Raw genomic sequence first — 21150 nt, 5'->3', positions numbered from 1 at the left:
TAAGAGCAAATTATACTCTGTTACATGGCATCTGTGTCATTACATATGGTGATTACCCATATACACCAACACAGTTAAACCTAAACCTAAAGCATGGATTTACCTAAGGCTAAAATTTGTCCCTGCTGCACTTGTGTAGAGCTAGAGAAACTATCTCCTGCTGTGGAGTTACTCTGGGTTTACACTGCAAAAACAGAGCAGAATAGACGTAAGGGAGTGTTTAAAATGTCTACCTGATGTGAAATAATACAGGAATTTTTGCATACACATTCTAATCTAAGCTTGAATAACGTTCATACTCTGTTTATGCTAATACCAAAATGAACTCAAATGATCTGAGTTCCTGGGGCTAGTTCTGCCTTCATTGTATATAAAATAATAAGTATAAAATGAAACATACAGTTTCAGAATGGCCTGTTCTGCCAGCTCTCTTCCAGTTATTTTCAATTGTACAGTAAATGTCAAAAATAACCTTTCCAGGACAAGCTCTCTATTCTTGGAGAAACGACTATCTAGTGTCAGTAGAAACTGTGAGGATGGGTATATTGTAGTCTTAAATCTGTAGCAGTAAGCCAGGCAGGAGGAAAGGTTTTAGGCAGAAGGTCTAGACAGAGAAGGTTCCAGACAGAGTTGGTTTAGGGATAATACCATTCTAATTAACTTTCTTGTTTAGCGTTAGAAGAAAGTGACTCTTTCTACGATTCTTTACCATTGTTACAAGATAGAAACCACAAAAACATTAATTATATTCTGAACTACTTCTCTGACACTTTGGGCAGTGACAAACCAGGATGAAGCCAGTAAAATGAGTTGTTCTCTTGGTGACTTCTGTGAAACTTTGTAAAGTTTGTAGAGTAACAAACCTATTTTGTTGCATGTGTCTTTTCTTCTTCTTACTCACTTCCACAATCTTGCTTTCTCTACTCCCTTTGACCTTTATCATATTCTCTTTTAACATTGCCATTCTTCAGTTAATGTGTCCATTTACTTGATAACTTGTCATTGCTATCTTTTATAGCCATCATCACATACTTTCATCTTGTGATTCCTCTTCACGCTATTGAGAATATGGAATCTCCACAAGTAGTTTTTTTTTCTAGCTCACACTGTTCTTATTTTATTAATTGTTCCAATTTCTTTTGATGTTTCTATCACAGATTTGGGGTAACTGCACTTCTGACTCCTTCTGTGGTCTGCTTAAGGGATGCCCCCCTTAGGTTTCACAGCTCCAGTCATCACCTCTCTCTGGCAGGGACTCAAATTTCTCTTCGCTCAGACTGGGGATTTACGCTGTAGTCCCTGCATTTCACTGTGATTATCCCAGCAGGTCTGAACTAGCTCAATATCTGCAGTTTCTCTTTCACTCTCTCAATGGCTAAGACAGTAGTTTACCAGAGACAAGACAAACTTATACAGAGCACGATATATTTATTTTAGGACAAAAACATTACAGCCTAAATATATAATAAAAAGTTTAATCACATACTTAAGTTTATCAGAGATCCCACAACAGTCTAATGAAGACCCTGGCAGGTCCCAGTCCTTCCAACCCTTCAGAAGAGTTTTCCCCACTCAGTCAAGTGTTCCTGTCAGTTTGGAAAACCCCATTGATCAGTTCAAGTGGGCCTTTTGTATCACAAGCTCTTTCTTTGTCTCCTGAGTCTTTTGAACTCAGCCTGAATGAGTATATGCAATTCATCCAAGGAGATGGTACTTCCCTGAAGTTGTTTACCTGTTCCAGGGTCTGCAGTTATCACCCCTCACTGCTTTCAGTTCCCTGAGTTCCATAACCTACCCAACAGCCAGCATACAATCATAGACTCATAGAAGATTAGGGTTGGAAGAGACCTCAGGAGGTCATGTAGTCCAACCCCCTGCTCAAAGCAGGACGAACCCCAACTAAATCATTTTGTCCACATCCTTTCTGTAGTGGGGGGCCCAAAACTGGATGCAATCAGGGCCGACACTAGATTTTTTTCCGCCCCAAGCAAAAAAAATGTTGGCCGCCCATGGAGAATTTGTAGTTAGTGAAATAAAATAATTTCCTACGAGTGTGCTCATTTACTCACTGGGCCGGCTATGGTGTGAGCTGGGCTGTCTCTGGACTCCGTGGCTCCACGGCTTACATGATCCACGCAGGTCGGACCAAGTCACGCTGCTGATGGGGTGCCCAGCCTGGCTGTCACTGCCGAGTAACCAGAGGGGCCTGGAGCTATGTGGGAGGCACTGAACAGCTCTGCCTCCTGTCTCTCCTTCCCGCTGAGCTCGCCCGGGGGCTTGGGCTGCCTTCCAGAGCTGGGTGTTGCAGCCCCGTGCCAGCGGGAGCAAGCAGTGGGCGTTGGGGTCGGGGGCTGCCCAGTCCCTCCAGCCAGGGCACAATCACCCAGCGCCAATCCCAGTCTGAAATGGCTGTAGCAGCCCTGCCCATGGCCCCATGTCTTGCTATGCTGGTGAGCAGCCCCAAGCACGTGCTTGCTTTGCTGGTGCCTAGAGCCAGTCCTGGACGCAATACTCTAGATGTGACCTCACCAGTGCCGAATAGAGGGGAATAATCACTTCCCTCGATCTGCTGGCAATGCTCCTACTAATGCAGCCCAATATGCCGTTAGCCTTCTTGGCAACAAGGGCACACTGCTGACTCATATCCAGCTTCTCATCCACTCTAATCCCCAGGTCCTTTTCTGCAGAACTGCTGCTTTGCCAGTCGGTCCCCAGCCTGTAGCAGTGCATGGGATTCTTCCATCCTAAGTGCAGGACTCTGCACTTGTCCTTGTTGAACCTCATCAGATTTCTTTTGGTCCAATCCTCCAATTTGTCTAGGTCACTCTGGATCCTATCCCTACCCTACAGCGTATCTACTTCTCCCTCCAGCTTAGTGTCATCTGCAAACTTGCAGTTTGAGGGTGCAATCCATCCCTCATCATCCAGATCATTAATGAAGATGTTCAACAAATCCAGCCCCAGGACCGACCCCTGGGGCATTCCACTTGATAACAGCTGCCAACTAGATATTGAGTCTTTGATCATTACCCGTTGAGCCCGATGATCTAGCCAGCTTTCTATCCATCTTATAGTCCATTCATCCATAGTCTCAAGTATTGATGCAATAGTCTCAAGTATATGCCTGCATTCACTATATCTGTTGCAGTTTCTCATTTATTTTAGTTTTCCCACGTGTTAGTCCTTTGTGATGCTTCTAATTTGGATAGTTAACAATTTTTTATGTGTTGGTTGGAGCTCTGCCACTTTGTATCCGTTCACTACGGCTTTATAGCCGGAAATATACAGCTCTTGGGCATGTGTTTATATTTTCCTTGTTTACAAGATGGTGTTAAATGGATTGCAGTAATGTCATGATCATACGAGTCATACAGAATAGTCATGTACTGTAGGCTTCCTTTAATATTCATATATGGGGTCCAGAATCTTGAAAGCTGAACCTGAAGTCCAACAACTATTCTTCTGTTTGTTTCAGTTGTAAACTATCTTTCAAAGTCAAAATATTCCCTGAAATATTCCACTATTGAGGTGACAAGATAAGCTTCCATTCTTTCAAACATCACCCTATCATCAGTCAAACCACAGAGTGGAGCAAACCCATGGTCTTATTTCCAGTACTTGTAATAATCACATTGAATTGCTCCTTTTAAATTTCATGGAGGAGTTTTGTTCAGGCCATTAAGCAAGAAACTCTAATCTTGTAGTAATACGAGGTCAGACTGGGAGATGGCCTATGAGATTAAGAATTGTGACCTACAAGGATATGACCTGATCTAAATTACCTCAGCTCTGACTTGGATGGGCTTCTTATTTACGGCTGGTGCCTAAGGAGAAGCTCTTTGCTGTGCCATTACAAGAGGCTGTTCGGATGATCTTTCCAACCCAACCAAATATCTCATGAAAATACCAGCTCTCACAAGATTGACAGTGAAGTTTGCTCTAGTCATAGTACCAAATTCTTCTCCAAGGATATACTTAGTGAAGAATGTGGTCTAAAAAGGTCATAACATTCATTTTCAAAAATCCAAATAGGCACTCAGAAATCTTGATTCTGCCTGAACGGAATCCTTGTACCTTTTTAAATTTCCTCATCACTCATTCAATGCACATGTTTGCCATGATCCCACTTCACCCTCCATGGGCTGTGAACCAGACTGATTGAATCAGTGCATCCTGCTCTCAATATTAAATAGTAGAGCATAAATACTTATTAATTGGCAAATAGTAGAAGCACATTTTACTTTGTTATGCCCTGTGATGGGGTATACTAACTCCACTCTAGAAAGGAAGAGGTCAAAGATCTACTCAAGGCCCAGACAACCCTGCCCCAGCTTCAAAGCATGCACAGACTGGAGGAGTAGCTTAAAATGGGGAGCAGAGTAGCTCTGTGGCTGGTGGATGATGGAGGTGAGCTGCCCTGCACTCTGAGCTGCTGGGAAGGAGCCCTACAGGATATATTTTGTTGCCACAATCCCTGTTCAGGCTGTGCTATTACTACTGAATAATTCTGCCCCATGAACATAATTCATGGCTGAATCAAGCTACATAACACAAGATGGATAAAATGGTCCTTTCTGTCCTTAAAAATTTATGAATCTTCATAATCGAACTCTCAACTCAACTTAACTCAACTCAACTGTAGCTGCCTGAAGCCTGGCAACAGTGACCTCACAATGCCAGCGAATAAGGGGCCAGTGCTTCGCTGAAGGTCAGAGACTTTATCTTTGTGTTTAATTCCTTAATTTATCTGTTGGGCAGAGAGGGGACTGGTAGGAAGTGATCCAGGGAGGCAGCTGCATAGCACTCCAAGGTGCAAGACTTGGCTGCCTGCTATTGGGCCCTGGATTGGAGCCCAGTGGAAAGGGTAGGCCTGAGGTCCCCTATCAGTTCCTAAAGAGGGACAATGCTGGGAGCCTCTCCCTTAGTGAGGAACCTAGTTGGGGGAAGACCCTGCAGATACAAGTATCTAGAGCATAAGACTCAGACTGCAGGGAGAAGCTCTGAGTCCCTTGTTTAATTCTGAAGACCTCCCCATTATTGGATTCTCCAGATAGACCTTGAAAGGGGTGACCTTGAACATGATCATGCTGAAGGGCTAAGTCATGGAAAGGACAGATCACTGCAGGGCAAAGCAATGATAAAAAAGGAGAATGCCTGGGAGGAAGGCAACCTGCCACACCCCACATGCCAACACTAGACAGAGCGGGCAGAGAGTGTTTCCCTTCATATACCTTTTATACTATGATCAAAGGTGAAACAGATTGCACTTTTAGTAGGATGCAATGCTACATGACTGAAATATGACCATTTATATAATTGATATTGCCACTGTTATGCAATTGCAACAAATTTTGAACAAAGCATATCATGTAAGGTGTCAATAAAAAGTTATGATTTGCTAAGTAGGATTTAAATCCATGCAACATTATTGTATCTAAAGTTATGAATATTGGCTATGTATCTATATAGCAAAAGGGATTTTTCCTGGGGTAACACCCACAAGTTTACATCCAGCCTAGCTAGCCCATTGTGAATGGACTTGTCAAGCCCGATGGGCCATTAAGGACATTTCATTCTAACAATGGGCCATATAAGAAACTCATTCTGCCCAGATATCTCTTCCTGCGGAGGCTCAATTTCCAAAGGGCCAGTGGCTACCCTCTGTGAGTCAGCAAGGCATGTAAGGACAATGTGAGGTGCTCATGTGACCCTGGACTCCATCTTCTGCAAGTAACTTTCCACAAACTAGGCTATGAGCTTTGTTTGAAACAGAAAATTTTCAGGCACATGGCAAAAGGTATAAAAGACCCCTGGATGACTTCATTTTGCCTCTTCTCTGCCCTGATTCTCTGGACTGTGGGTTTACAAGTAAAGGAATATATTGAACTATGGACTGAGGAGCTTTCAATCTTTTGGAAGTTACCAGAGTGACTTTACAAGCCAGCAGCCTAGAACATCACTGCCACAAACCTGATCTAAGGGTATTGCAATGATTGTATGTATATAATATATTATTCATTTCAACTGTCTTCTTCTTTTCTCTTATTAATAAACCTTTAGATTTTAGTTACTAAAGGATTGGCAACAATGTGATTAATGTGATCTCTTGGGACTAGTAAGACTCTATATGTGATTAAACTGGTTTTCAGTAACCACTCATCATACAATCTGGTGTCTGGGTGGTGAAAATAGAGCTGGAATGCCTAAGAAGACTATATCTATGACTTCTTGTTGACCAGTGTGGTGAGACAGAAGTTTACTTTTGTTACTGGCCTGAATCTGGTGAAGAATCCTGAATTCTCACCTGTGACCCACTGAGGCACAGTGACACAGGACATTCCAATAACAGATAGACTTAGAAAAATAAGAAAATAAGTCATGCACAGATGGGTGGTCCTGAAATCTAGCCATTCCTTGATTAATAAATGTGGTTGTCAACCCTGAAAACTAGACCCTGCAGACTGCTGAACCATCTATATCCCCCTTCACCCCCATCCCATAAAGCCTTCTCATTAAATAAGGGTTCACAGTAAATTGATTCTGACAAAAACAGTTTGCATCTCAGACATTAAGGTACACATGCACACACAGAAATTAGCTTTTTCAGTGAAGAAGCTGAAGTGGGGAAGTTCACCAGAAAAGCCAATTTTCTTCTACTTGACTATTTCAACTCTGACTGTGATCTGTAATAGCTCAGTATGGAATCATACATTTTTACACAAGCAATAATGAGTGCTGCAAAAGTTTCCTAAGGTCCGTATAGAAATACATCAAATTAGCTGTCTCTCTTTTTTTCCCCCTCCCTCAGGGATTCCACTAGTCTTTGTCTATTAGAAAATGAGAACCTTTAGATCTACTGACAAGAAGAATTTCAGGAAAAATGAACTTTCAGCTCAGTAAGGGAATAATTTTTCATTTCTGTCCTTGTCTATGAACTCACAATGAAAGATACTCTTTTCATTCCACTGCAGACATTCAATATAAATAAATAAAGATCTGTTTCTAGACCACACAACTCTTGCCCTGTAACAGTAAACATGAGCTTTTCATTGCTCAACATATATGATGTTTTTTTCTTTTATACTGCCCCCAGTTATACTCCTGCATATAAGTAGGAATGATTTTTCTATTGCAAGTTTTATACTTGCCTGTCTCCTGAGATTTCTTTTGGAGATGACCTTTGCATGAACAGTTATCTGGATAAATCTTTGTTTGTTGCCTAAGCAAGTAATGGTTACAATCCTGTAGACTCCACCTGCATGAAACCATTGAATTTATTGTGAGTTTTTCAGGATTTGGGCCCTTCATACGTTTGCAAAACAAAAGCTTTTTCTCTTTTAATCAAAAATAGGTCAAGAAAACAAGAGCCCTTCTCCAGAAAAAAGCTAACTGAACAAGTTGAGAGAATATGTATAACCGGAATGATTATGTGTGGCTGAATGCTGGGGAAGCCATAGACTCAGTACAGTAGAAAATCCTTAGGTACCATAGAAACGTTATTCAAAATGTGTAACCTATAGCAATGCAGTTTCTCTTTCTTTAAAGAGCTTCAGTTTCTTCATGGAAATTTTCAGAAAGCTTTGTATTTAGAAACAGTTCTGTTTTCATATCACATTTCATGCAATACATCTATGTTAAGAGAACATAGTGCTGCCAAAACTCAGAAAATGCCAAATTTAAGATTGAACATGTAAACATAACTCTTTACCTTGTGTGTCTATATAAATGCATTAGGATTTGATTACATGATCACTGTTCTCAGTGATACTATTTCTCAAGTACATTATAATATCTTAATATGTTTCATACAGCCTGTCATGGGTAACATTTTTTTATTACTGTGGACTATGTGTATGCAGAACAAATGGAGTCCAAGGAAACTGTTTCTTTATAGGAAGTACCCATACTTAGACAACATACAGATGAAGTAAAACAGCGCAAAATAATATTAGAATATAGAAGATTAGAATTAAATTATGACATCAACTCCTTCAATGGTTATATCACTATCAGTGGTACATCAATAACATCAGACTATAAATACATTATTAGTATGAAATACAGCTGAATAATTAGCACCTAAAAACACATAGGTATGTCAGTTTATGGAAAGCTTTTTTTCTCAGTTCACCCTACTTACAGATGCGTCATTGTCTTAACTATTTACCTGGTTCCCTTTGTGATTGCCTCACTTATTTGACTACAATTCCCCAGCTAACTAGATTTAGCCTTTATTTATGCAGCACCTATAAATTACACCCTAATGTGTATCTCCTAAAATCTGCAGGTGGAGTTTCTGGAACCATTTTTGGCCGGGCCAAAATGAGACAATCTAGATAAACCATGATGCCAGGTCCTTGTGGCCCTCACCTTTCCATACACCTAGGCCATCCCCTGTTTAGAATGGCAAGGCAGCCCCCTTCCTTTCCCTTCTGTTTTCTTCCCAGAAAGGCAATGACATGGACTCCATTTCTCTCCCTAGGAGTGGCAGCAGGGACCCTCTTCCCTCTGGAACAGCAGAAGTGGTAACCTGAGTGGCCTGTGAAGGTTACCCCTGGTTAGTAGCTCCTGGTTACTTACCTCAGCAACTGCGTATACCTTCCTGCATGAGTCAGGCACATTGCCACATGCTATGTTGGGTTGAAGCAGTGGTGGTAGAGACTTCAGAGCAGTGGGCCTAAGAGTAAACAGCCGTAGAGATGCATAGGGCAATTCACACCTATCAGAGCTATTTTTCAGGCTCTTTGCAGACTCAGGAAGATATCTCTGTTACACTCAGTTCACGCTTTCAAGATGTTCTTTACATCCATGAGAAAAAATGAGGAACTTTTTTTAAATGAAAGCTGAGTAACATATAATCACATGACTATAGGAGCTGGGATCCTACACACCAAGCCAATCGTGTTTATGCCTTAATCCACAGCTGATTCTAGGGCAGAGATTGGCAACCTTTGGCAAGTGGCCCACCAGGCCAGTACATCCCAGTGGTGTGAGCCAAGGGATGTGCTGGCTGCTGCTTCCCGCAGTCCCCATTGGCCTGGAATGGCAACCCACAGCCAGTGGGAGCTGCGATTGGCCAAACCTACAGATGCAGCAGGTAAACAAACAGGCCTGGCCCACGATGGGGCTTACCCTGGCAGGCCACATGCCAAAGGTTGCCAATCCCTGTTCTAGGGCCTGTTCAATTCACTGAGAAACTAAGTTAACTATGCATGACAGTGCAGTGCATCATCCTTAAGTGATAACCTAACAGGCTTATCAAAGAATGTTGGATCATATTAAAGAAGTTCTGTATTAAAATCACAAATGAGTTTAATTCCCCATAGTTTAAATTCCAGGGTATTACTAATTAAGATGTCTCTTGGGTTTTGGTACTGTTTCTCTCCCTCTCTGTCTGAAACTTGCAAGCTGCTAATTGTGTTAGTACATCCTAAGACAGAGTCTGTTCTCAAAGCAATACTTTGTAACAACAGAAACAGCACACAGAGACTCCCCGCCCTTTTGTTGTATTTATCTCTCTTTGTTAACAATTGTGATTAAAACAGAGATAGAGGATGTATGTGGATGGATGCTTGGTGTGGATAATAACTGAATGATCAGGGAGGTGCCAGCCTAAGAATCCAGTGTCCATCGGCCAAAGAAGGCGTCAAGTGGAAACAACCCGAGGTCCCCCAGAGGGCAGACTGGAATCTACCCAACAGCCTCAAGGATGGGAGAACCGAAGAACAACATGGAGCCATCAGGAATGTGCCATCTGCTGATTGATTCAGCAACAGCATGATGAAGCAATTCCCATAGACTGGCATAGGAATACATTCCTATAAAAATGGACTTTAGAAACTGAGAACTTTGGGGTCTGATTCTGCAAACCAACTTCCAGGAGCTTCTGATGTGCATCTGACAAGGTCCTGCTCCCTCCTCGTGTCCAAGCCACCTGGCCAGTGGCTTGGCATGAGCAACTCTAAGGCTGGTAACTATGATAACAACCTTGCAGAACCCATATGTGTGTGTATGAAGAATGTGTGAATAAATATGAAAATGAATGGAATGTTATAGCTATAAAATTTGTTAGTCTCTAAGGTGCCACAAGTACTCCTTTTCTTTTAACTGCTTAAAATGATTCTTTCTGTATTCACAATAAATGTGGCATTTTGCCTTTCCCCTTTAATAAGATCCTGCTGGTTTTTATTTTATTGGTATAACAAGAACACAGTTGAACTTACTTGGTACCTTTTCAAACACCCATGACAGTCAAACTGAAACCAATTTTCTGTGTGACCAGGCCATGAACTCTCTCCTTGATGAGGACTACAGCATTTTTATGCCAAATTGTACTTTTAACACCTAATCTCTTTTAGCTCCAGAGCTGGTCAAGAAGAGGTCAATCACAGCAATTTGTTTTATATGGAGAAAAATCTTTTTACTCACTTCTCATTCCATATGCATGAAAATGTTCTCTAACATTTAATATGCTCCTGGTCATTCCCCCAAATCATATTTTTTTGTATTTGGGTTATTGTAGTCTTTTCCACTGCAACAAACTGTGATGTAATCAAACAGAGGAAGAAATCAGCAGTTACAATGTATGTGTAAGTAGAATACATTCTGATTCCTTGTTGATGTTTTATAGTAATGGAGAAAATTAGATAACATCAATATAGAAAATAAGAGCAAAACAACTATCTAAATCAGATTTTTTTGTGAAGAATCATCAGTCACATTCTTCCAATTATATTGTAAGCAAGCTTAGGACCACATTAATAGCATGCATATTTGGGCCAGCAATTTATGTCACTATCAGGAATGTCACTGGTATGATGAAGGTGTTAAATTAACAAAACTGAAGATCACATGGTACACAGCAGAGTGACCGCTCCTCTTTAACTTATCCACGAGGTTAATTTGAAGTCCTGGTCCATGACTGGCACTCCTAGTCCCTACTACAATGCAAATAAATAATAAGAATAGCAATGGTCCTTTATAACAACTTTGCACAGCTGTAAACAACTGTACAAAGTTTAAAGCCGTGGTGAGTCATGCACTACCTCTACAAATAATGGGGTGCACAGTCCCTGCTACAGCCTTCTGAAAGGGATCAAGATCTGCTCCCCCACATGCTGGTCAGCTTCTCAGTCTTGGTTAATAATTAGTATGATTGTTTTATTGATCTATTTGTATTGTGGTAGCATCAAGTGGCCCTACTTAGTGATCAGAGCCTGATTGTGCCAGGCATCATACACATATATAAGCAAAACATCAGTCCCTAGCTCAAAGAGTTTACAATCCCAATCTAAATCTAAATGTCTATCCTGTTTGGTGATTGTAGTGTTCTCATGCTGGTGTTGTGTTTGAAGCCCACAAGGGTGAGGAATTCTTATATTCTCTTCCTGATTACCCCCCGCTCTACTGCACTTAGCATATAAACTTTATTTTTTAAAAATCCTCTCTTTTATTTTATTCACCTTAAGAATTGTGAGTTAATTTCTTTTCTAATATTCCCTCTACACACACACACACACACACACACACACACACACACACACACACACATACTACTATATATGCATTTAATCTATATACTATATTGGCTTTTAGCTATTGGAACTTCAAGTCAAAGATGCCTTCTTTCCTAAATAAAATATTGGCGTTATGGCACAGTCATTTTCCTTTTCCAGGATACACTTCACAAAACTACGACAAAACTTGTTGGCTTTGCAAATTGATATACAGAGGAATCTGTATCTAATGAGACAAAAGCACCTGTGGACTCTGTAAAAAGTAATCTGTGAGGCCAATGTGGCCAGCCTTTCAATTTTGAAAAGATCCTAAATCAAAGTTAGAATGGGTAGCTAGCATCATCTTAAATATGTAGCATGGTCCAGTGGATAAAACACTAGAGGGGAAGCCAGGAGATCTGTGTTCTATTCCATGCTCTGCTAGATACTTGGGGTGAACTGCTAGCCCTATAAAAGTTAATGGCAAAGCTCCATTAGCTTCAATGGGGACAGGATTTCCACCATGTGTTCTATTGCAGCTATGCCACTTAGATGTTGTGTGGTAAGTCACTTGGTAAGTCACTTTACCTCTGGTTCTCATTTGTCTGTCTTGTTTATTTAGACTACAAATTTCTCAAAGCTGGGATTTTGTTTGTACAGTGTTTTTAAAAATGAGGCTCTGATCTCTGTTGGGGCTTGCAAGTAAGATGGTAACATAAATAATGTGGATGCTTTATGTGTATATGAATTTTGGATACACTGAGCCTTCCTATTCCAACCTTCTATTTCATGACATTAAATGCAAATAAATAAATAAATAAATATCCCTTACAGAGTTTCCATGCATCTATTGCTGTAGGTTAAAATTTTCAAAATTGGATGCCTAAGCTAGACTCTCATATCCATATGTAAACACCCATGGCTACAGCTAGACAACTGGCTCCCAATCATATTGCACATCCAGTCTCCACAGATTAGAAGAGCTGCCCAGACATCTCACTTTCTCAACCATGTAAATGCAAACACGAGGATCCTGTTGCATGATGACCTGGAGAACCCTCCCAAGACAAGATTAAAATCCCACAACTCTCTATGGAATTGTATCAAGATTCTTACACACAACTTCAAAGCTGAGGCTCAGTGAAGAGCTCAAAATACTTACATATACTAATACTAGTATAATACTTAGTCCTCTCACAAGTGCAGGGGACTGGACTAGATGACTTCTCGAGGTCCCTTCCAGTTCTATGATTCTATGAAAACAAATAGCTCATCATTGACTCTGCCAAGGAACCACCGGGTTTTGATTTAAGTTGGAGAGACTGGTGCAGACTGAATCACATCAGGACATCTCATGGGAGATGTGGACAAACTCTCTTTAAATGGAAAATGAGGCAAACACCTGTACATGACTGTGGTCACCAGGCACAAACGGTGGAGTACATCATATCTCAATGTGTCCTTCATTCTTTGGGGGCCTGAAAGACATTCACCAGCTCACTGTGGCAGCAATGTGCTGGCCATCACATCCAGATATAAATTTGTAATCATTGCTACTCATCCAAGCCATACAAAAGAAGACGAAGACACCTATGAAAAAGTGGCCTGACCTTCAAAGATGCCCAGCACCTTCACTGGGATTTATGGGCATGAGTCAAGCCACTTTTCTTTAGATGCCCAAGTATGAACTTTAAAGCCTACTACCAAGCATCCAGTTTTGAAAACTTTGGTCATTACTCATAACTGATTAAAAGCAATACTATATAGAACCCAGAATTACCTGCCTTAAAGGACATAAGAAACTTTCAGATATTCAGAAAGAGTTGGATAATCAGAAGAGAAAACCCAACATGATAACTGGGTAACCAACCCTGTGATGCTTCTCAGGACATCCAGTATTGTGAGTTATCTTGTTACCACTTGTCTCCAGCACAAAGGAGAGTTTCCTGTGTTAGCTTCCTAGCACCAGCAGCCTGGTAGCCATTCAAGCACTCTCCTCTAGGCCAATGGTTCTCAAAGCCGCTCCAGGCCAATGGGGGCTGCGGGAAGGGCAGCCAGCATATCCCTTGGCCTGCACCACTTCCCGCAGCCCCCATTGGTCTGGAGCGGCAAACCGCGGCCAGTGGGAGCCGTGAATGGCTGAACCTGCAGAAGCAGCAGGTAAACAAACTGGTCCGGCCCGGCAGGGGCTTTCCCTGAATAAGCGGCAGACCGGCTTTGAAAACCACTGCTCTAGCCTACATCACCCCTGTCTTTGAATCACATGCTGACAACAGATGCACCCCAGCCTCCAAAGAATCCATTCAAAGTGTGGTATGCAGCCCCCACTCAGTGGATACCCACAGAAATCCTCTGATCCCAAAAGAACAGAGTACAACAGGTTACCAGTTTTACCTTACACCACCACTCCTGAATCACACACAGCACTTGAGTTCCATTATAAAACAAAAATAAATTTATTTAAGAGAGAATAGAGATTCAAATAAGAATCAGTGAGCAAGACAGGAACAAATGGTTACATATAGAACAACACAATAACACACTTTCTAGTGACTACTTAACTAACAAGTTATTCTCCTGTCTTATCTCACTCAAAGCTCTCTCCGCATTTTCAGCCAAGCCTGACTGAAATCCCCTTTTCATGAAGCAAACTCACCGTCAGCTTACTTCCCGGGGTGTCTGTTTGCACCCCTAAATGTATCAGAACAGGCCTTTGGGATTCACCTCAAGATAGGGTCTCCCCACTACCACCCCTGGTTTACCTCTTCCTATAAGTTGCCTTCTGAAGTTTCCACCAGCTCTCCATTAGCTTTTGACTTAAAATGATAATAGATTCCTATTGTACTACATACAATGCACAATTTTCTATGATGGAGATAAGTTTATCTCAAAACACACTACCTCTGAATGATCTGTTTTTAACTACAGACCTAGAGAACATAATCTTTGTTATATATATATAAATCCTCACATATTGTCTGGCCAGAGACACAAGCTTTCATTGGAGACCTTATTTTATATTCCTTTGCTGAACCCAGGGGATCTCTGGACCCCTTATATCCCATTGCCCTCTGGCAGTTGTTATCCAAAGGTTGTTAGGTCACAACCACATGTCTATTTTCTTTCAAAACAACAGTCAGCTGGATCTACCGGGATAGTTTTAGCCCCTTGACAAAGCACCTTCCACCATGTTCTCCTTCTCAGGTATATTTTAAGAAGCAATTCTCAAGTTCCTTGCAGCACCTGTCAAAACTTCATATTGTTAGGTATTTTTATGTCACTCTTTTTCACCTCTCCCACCCCCAATTCAGAGAGTAAGCCTATCACCGTGATATGTTAAATCAGCGTCTTGTGCCCTGTCTGCTGGCTATAGTATAATATATATATTGATTTTTCAGTCAGGGCCAGATTGTTACTAATGTAAGAAGGCTTCCTCCATGTACTGGGCTCAATACAAGAGTAACTGGATGAAATTCTGTGATCTTGAGTTATGCAAGAGGTCAGGCTAGATGATCTAATGGGCTTTCTGGTCTTAAAATCTATGCAACTGTGAATCTATTAAACTTGCACATGCTATCAGGGTAACCTTAGTTGTTCTGGGCAGAGACCAAACCTCCTTGATCTCCCATCCACCATTAGCCAAGAGAATAGAGCCATCTGTGCTGTCCTTAGATGATACAACCTGTGCAGTCACCCTGTGCACAGGAAATCTTGGGAGGGATTTGGCTCCACAGAGCTTCTCCTCTGGCAGTGTATTTGTGCAACACCTCCACTATATGGTTATACTTAAAAAGCACAACTGAGCCCTAGGTACATTCAAAGAAAGAAAAAAAATACATTAAAATATACAATCCTGTTAATAAACCATAGACTAGAAATAAATAGATTAAAAGACTAGCATACGTGAAGTCGGTAGAAAGGTGTTCTATAGTTATATGTGCTCTGGAATGTGGCTAAGACACAGGAGTTTTTCCTCCCCACCCTTTATCAGCCTTTCTGTTTAAGGTCTTCAGGCAGGGACTATCTTTTACTATGTTTCCCAGAGCTGACATCCTCCATGATGCTGATGTGCAAACAGGGAAGTAAACCAAACCTATCAATGAATTTCAATCTCTGTTGTTGCAAACAAAGATAGTGATGGGGAGACAAAAAACAAAACAACCCTTCCCTCTCCCCCCCCCCCCAAAATGTGGTTGTTAGAAGGACAAAAATTAGTACAGAGAGACATTTTGTTTTCAGGTCACTGAAAGGTTTTTCCAAGCATGGGGGGTGTGGTGGGGAGAGAATTATTAAATACTCCATCTTGTTGACAGCATATCCCTTTAAATGAAACCTCTATCAGTTATTCTCATATCTTGTCAATATTGTGGATTAAATAACTCTGATTGTAAATTATAGTGATCTAAAGAAGAAGTGGCACATGTATCAGGTATGACTGTTGCCCTTTTGGGGACTGTTATTATATTATGTACTTCTACTTATATTTATAGGGCTCTGATTTTACTGTAAGATTTTATTTTACTGCTTTTAATTCTAGTTTATGGATTTAAAACTTTCATATAAGAGGGCCAGCAGTATTGTGTAAAATGTGTAAAAGGTCAGAAATTGCCTTCAGTTCCTAGGCTCTTAGTAAGCAACATGTGAAAAAGCGACAAGAATGGCATTTGCAGACTGAAAATGACTGGCCTGTGCGATGATACAAATATTGAGAAAAAAAAGAGAAATAACAGAGGTGATTGGGAAGTAAAATACAAATACTTTTGAACAGTTTTGAACCTCATTCCTAAAACAAAAAAAAGTAATAAAAAGGTACTTATGCAAATGTCATATGCCATACTTACTCCTTAGAATCTTTGCTCCTACTACATAAGTATCATATATCTTATAGTGTCTGCAGTGATTTGGAGAATGTAGCAATCACACTGTGCTGAAGAACTGACATATATTAATGATGCATTTGCTACCCGTGCATCAGCTCATCTTCATAATCCCCATAAATACTGGGAAGATGAAATGAGAGATCCTGTAATCGGATGCAAATTGGTATTGCTCCATTGACTTCAGTGGAATTACACCGATTTACACCAGCATTATATATAAGAATAGGATTTAGAATCTATCTATCTATCCTATTCTTAGTTACACCAGTATAAATCCAGCCAAACTCCACTGATATTAGGAGTTACTCTATATTCAGACCGGTGTAACTGAGAATAGATGTTAGCCCATAATATATAAAAATATAAGATATAGAAAGACTTAAATGATTTATAGCACAAAGTAAGGCTTTTTTGACCTGTATTCTCTTGGGGGATAAGGGGCAGGGTTGTTTCAGAGGGATTTGTTATCTGATTATATTCCATGTGTTACAGGCCTAGAATACTGCATCATTATCTACAGAGCAGTGGCCATAATGACACCATCCCTAGTGTTTCTGTGTGGGATAATGCATCCGATGAAGTGAGCTGTAGCTCACGAAAGCTTATGCTCTAATAAATTTGTTAGTCTCTAAGGTGCCACAAGTACTCCTTTTCTTTTGTGTGGGATAAGGTGCTGCAGGTTCATGTGCCATCAAATTCATAGTTCTGCAGGGTTATAGGGAAGGGGAGAGAATTCAGCTAGCCCCCTGTTTGTACCTCCTATTGCTGCTGGCAAATGTAGTTACACACACTTTTACACACGCACAGCTCCCATATGTACAATACCTGAAATGTCCATGTAACTCATGGTGGCGTGAATGCCTAGATATATGGTCCTGTACCAATCCTGGAATTGATGTGCATACATGTAAGTCAACTATCTGCTCTCACCTTTATCTCTACCACATGTATTTAGCCAAAGAAATGAAGTTAATCTGATTTATATTGGTTTAGGATCTAGCCAAAATATTCTAAAGTATTAGACACTGTGGGATTTTCTTAGGTGTTTGTCAGACGCAGCTTCTACCCTCCCAAATACACAATATGGAAAACCGACAATGTACCTGACATGAAATTTAGGATGACCTTGGGAAAACAGATCTAGATTCCCTTTGTATTGGAATATTCCATTCACCTAAGCTCATTTTCGTGGCCATGTAGCTCAGCATTTTCAAAAGAGGACCTTTATACCCTTTTTTACAGCAATTCTGTGCTGAGTACTTAGGCCATCTTATCCATTTATTCATTAACCTTCCTGTAGGATACAATTATCTTACAAGATACTAGAAGTTTAACAAAAGATTCCTCGGAATAATGAGTATTATCCAGACAATTCAAGTTGGGGTTCATGCTAAATTTCTCAATTTCCTATCACAATGTTCTAGCACATGCTTGCATAATTCAGGGTCCTAATTCATGCAACCTCAGTAATCTGCCTTGGAGATTTCAGCAGCTTTTTCTTTCTTTCTTTCTTTCTTTCTTTCTTTCTTTCTTTCTTTCCTTCTTTCCTTCTTTCTTTCCTGGGAAACATCTCCCTGTGGCACAATAGCCAATCATTCACAGTATTCAGCCAGCCTTTTGCTCCATGTATCTAACACATTTGGGCTGAGTGGTTTTCAAGTTGCAGTCACTATCTGCCACTAAATCCTCCCCACATAGCTCCACCAAAGCTGTGACAGTCACTCGTATTTTAAGTGGTCATATTGATGATGGGTTTTCAGTCACCGCTGATTTCTAAGCACAGTTTGTTGTTGTGCTACCTTATTTTTGTTATGGAATTAAGCAACAACCCTGGATGTACCTGCTGCCCTTGTGACTGGTATCTGGCGAATAAAACCTAAAGGTCCATTTACCTCAATCTGTAAATGCTGTAAATGTAAATGCTGGACCCTGTTCTTTTTTGTTTCATAAAATCAACTTTTCCTCGGAGCACACAAGCCATAAAACCAGCTGTGTGGGCCTCACTTTTCCAATGCCACTAATCTACCTTAGTTTGAACATTGATCACTCTTTCTGATCCTGTTTTCTCTTCTTCTCTGGAAAACATATTTAGGGAAATTGCTGTGATGCCTCTTGAGTACCCAAACTAGTGCTGAGCTCTTTCATCATTTCACATTCTCCATCCTCTGCCAGCTTTTGGTGTTTGATCTGAAAATGAACTATCTGACATCTGTGAATGTTATCATAAAGATGTCCCAATGGCCACACAAACAAGTCTCATCTTCTGCCAAACAGTTAACCCTTTCTTAAATCACTGTTTGCAGGAAACTGTGTGTTGCCGGGTCAGGTGACAATATCATTGGCTACAACAGCTACCAATAGTTAGGCCAGTTTTCAAAGCTAGAGATTTGATTTTGAGGAAATCCAGGATCAGCAACCTCATCTAATGTGTAACATACCTGAAGATGAAAGTATAAAATAGTATTCATTAGTTTTTATCTTAACCCCCAAATACCTTATTACTTAACCTGGATTACTTTTACTAGACAAGATGAAAAACCATTGGTTTTAATTATTTAATTGAAAAGGTTTCATGTCTTGATCTTTTAGGGAGCTTCTGACCTGTACATGTATTATTAAATTAAATTAGTAGTAATAAATCCCAAATCCAGTTCTGAAGGATATGGTAAGAAACAAATGTCAATTATCACAGTTCACCAGAATATGAATTGAAAAAGAAGAAGAAGAAAAGACCATGACCTGGTATAATATAATTCATGAGGGCAAATTAATGTGACAAGAACATTTTTAGAGTATTTAATTAGTGAGGTCCCTAAAAGAATATAGATGTCCAAATAAATTAGTTCCACTCAGTTTGTTATATGCCTGGTGTTTATCAAAAACAATCTAATAGAGTGTTTTCTCTTCACCAAATAATGTCTCAGATTAGAAAACAGATTTACACTGTTGATAGGAAAATTAGACTTTTTTCTAAAGAAGGAAACAATTTTCTATTCTCTTTCTAAGACAATGATTTGTTTCTAACATTTATCAGTTCACTTATTGCCATCTAAGTTCAAAGATATTTGACTTTACCTATCTATCAAATGAAAGTAATCAGAGAAAGCTGGACAGCATACAGTGCAACATTCTCTAGTCTGCAAAGGCAAGCTCTAAAGAGAAAATTAGAGGTATACTTTGCATGTCGAGTAAATGATGTCAAAGCAGAATGAAAAATGCTAGAAAAAGTCTTGTTAAATAAGGCTATAAAAATATATCCAGAACAACCAGTCATGTAACAGAGGTTCTGGGTGTATAAACTTTGCATTCTTGCCACCAGATCAAAGGCAACTTGGTGAACATAGAATTGCCTACCTACTTTATCTTCATACAAATGAGCTGAAGTGCCCTTGGCAATGTATGCAAAGTCATGCCAATAGAATACAGATTAAATACTGCTATATCAAGGCATTTTACTAAAGCTGCAGTGAATTATACACTGGGGTTGAAAACCCCGTAAAGACAAACATGAAAGCACATGTGGTAACTGTTTGTCCAGTAAACTAGCTTATTATCATGATCATGAATAACCCAGTACACCATTGTGAAAACTAATTTCCCAGTGTTCCCAGTGAAACCAAACACCAAACAGCCACCAAGATCCTTTCTGCCTTCCTTCTCCTTGACTAAATGGAGAGTTTAAAGAGCTGAACAAAGAGTTGCTGTAAAGCCCACCACAACTAAAGAAATGCTGTAAAGCCCTCCTACTAATTCAAGCCAAATCTGTTTCCTATTTTGGGTCTTCCTATGATGATAAAAAGATTGGCAAAGGTCTAACATTAATGGTTCTGCCTCAAGTTCTCTTTCTTTAAGTACAGATACCCACATCACCCATTCTGACCACCACCCACATCTGTATGTACACGAGGTTGCTAAACAAAAAATAACCCATTGTCTGCTAGCGAGCAATTACACAACCATGAAGGGCTGAGTTAGCCCAGGCCTATTTATGCGGTTATTGTTCCATCTAAATCAATGGGACTACTCATGTGCCATATATAGCTTAAAAGTACCTCTGGTTAAAACTGGTCTTTCCATCTGGTGTTCAGTTCCAAAATTTCAACATTTGTTTTTGTCTCAAGTCAGAATGAAAAGTTGAAATAACATTTTCCCATGGATTGGAAAGTTCTGAAAACTTTTAATAATAGTGTTTTGTTTCAAACATTTCCAAATAAAAATAATTCATTTTAGCTTGTTGAATCTAACTATAACATTTCATTTTGGCTCAGTTTGACATTAATCTGTATCTCCCACAGTTACAGGGTGCTTCATGGCAGTTATACATTCAACTGCATCATGTCTCCATTTTACTCTATGAGCTAGGCTTGCTGACTGGACTTCTTCTACAATGAAGCACTGTTGTCACATGACTCCCATGATGCACTATGGTGGTTAAACCAGAGGAGAAGTCACAGGGTGCTACAGGATGCTACAGGGTGCTTCCTGTAAGATGTAATCTAGCCGAGGAGTCCAGCCTATATATAAGAATGGAGGTGTGAGGTACCTGAACTACAACTCCCAAGAGCCATCACAGCAGCTCAAGCAATGTCAAGCTGACTTGAAATTAAACAAACAATTTGATTTTATTTTAAAACAAAAATGTTTTGATTCAGATTCAGTCTAATCAAAACAACATATTTTATTTTTATTTTCCTAATTTAAATCTAAAATGTTGGCATTGTCATTTTCCTATGGAAAACTTTGCTTTTGTGGAAGCTGAATTTTCTGTTTAAAAA

The sequence above is a fragment of the Dermochelys coriacea genome, chromosome 1 (assembly GCF_009764565.3).
Source record: "Dermochelys coriacea isolate rDerCor1 chromosome 1, rDerCor1.pri.v4, whole genome shotgun sequence".
Taxonomy (NCBI): Eukaryota; Metazoa; Chordata; order Testudines; family Dermochelyidae; genus Dermochelys; species Dermochelys coriacea.
This window is presented reverse-complemented; position numbering follows the sequence as displayed.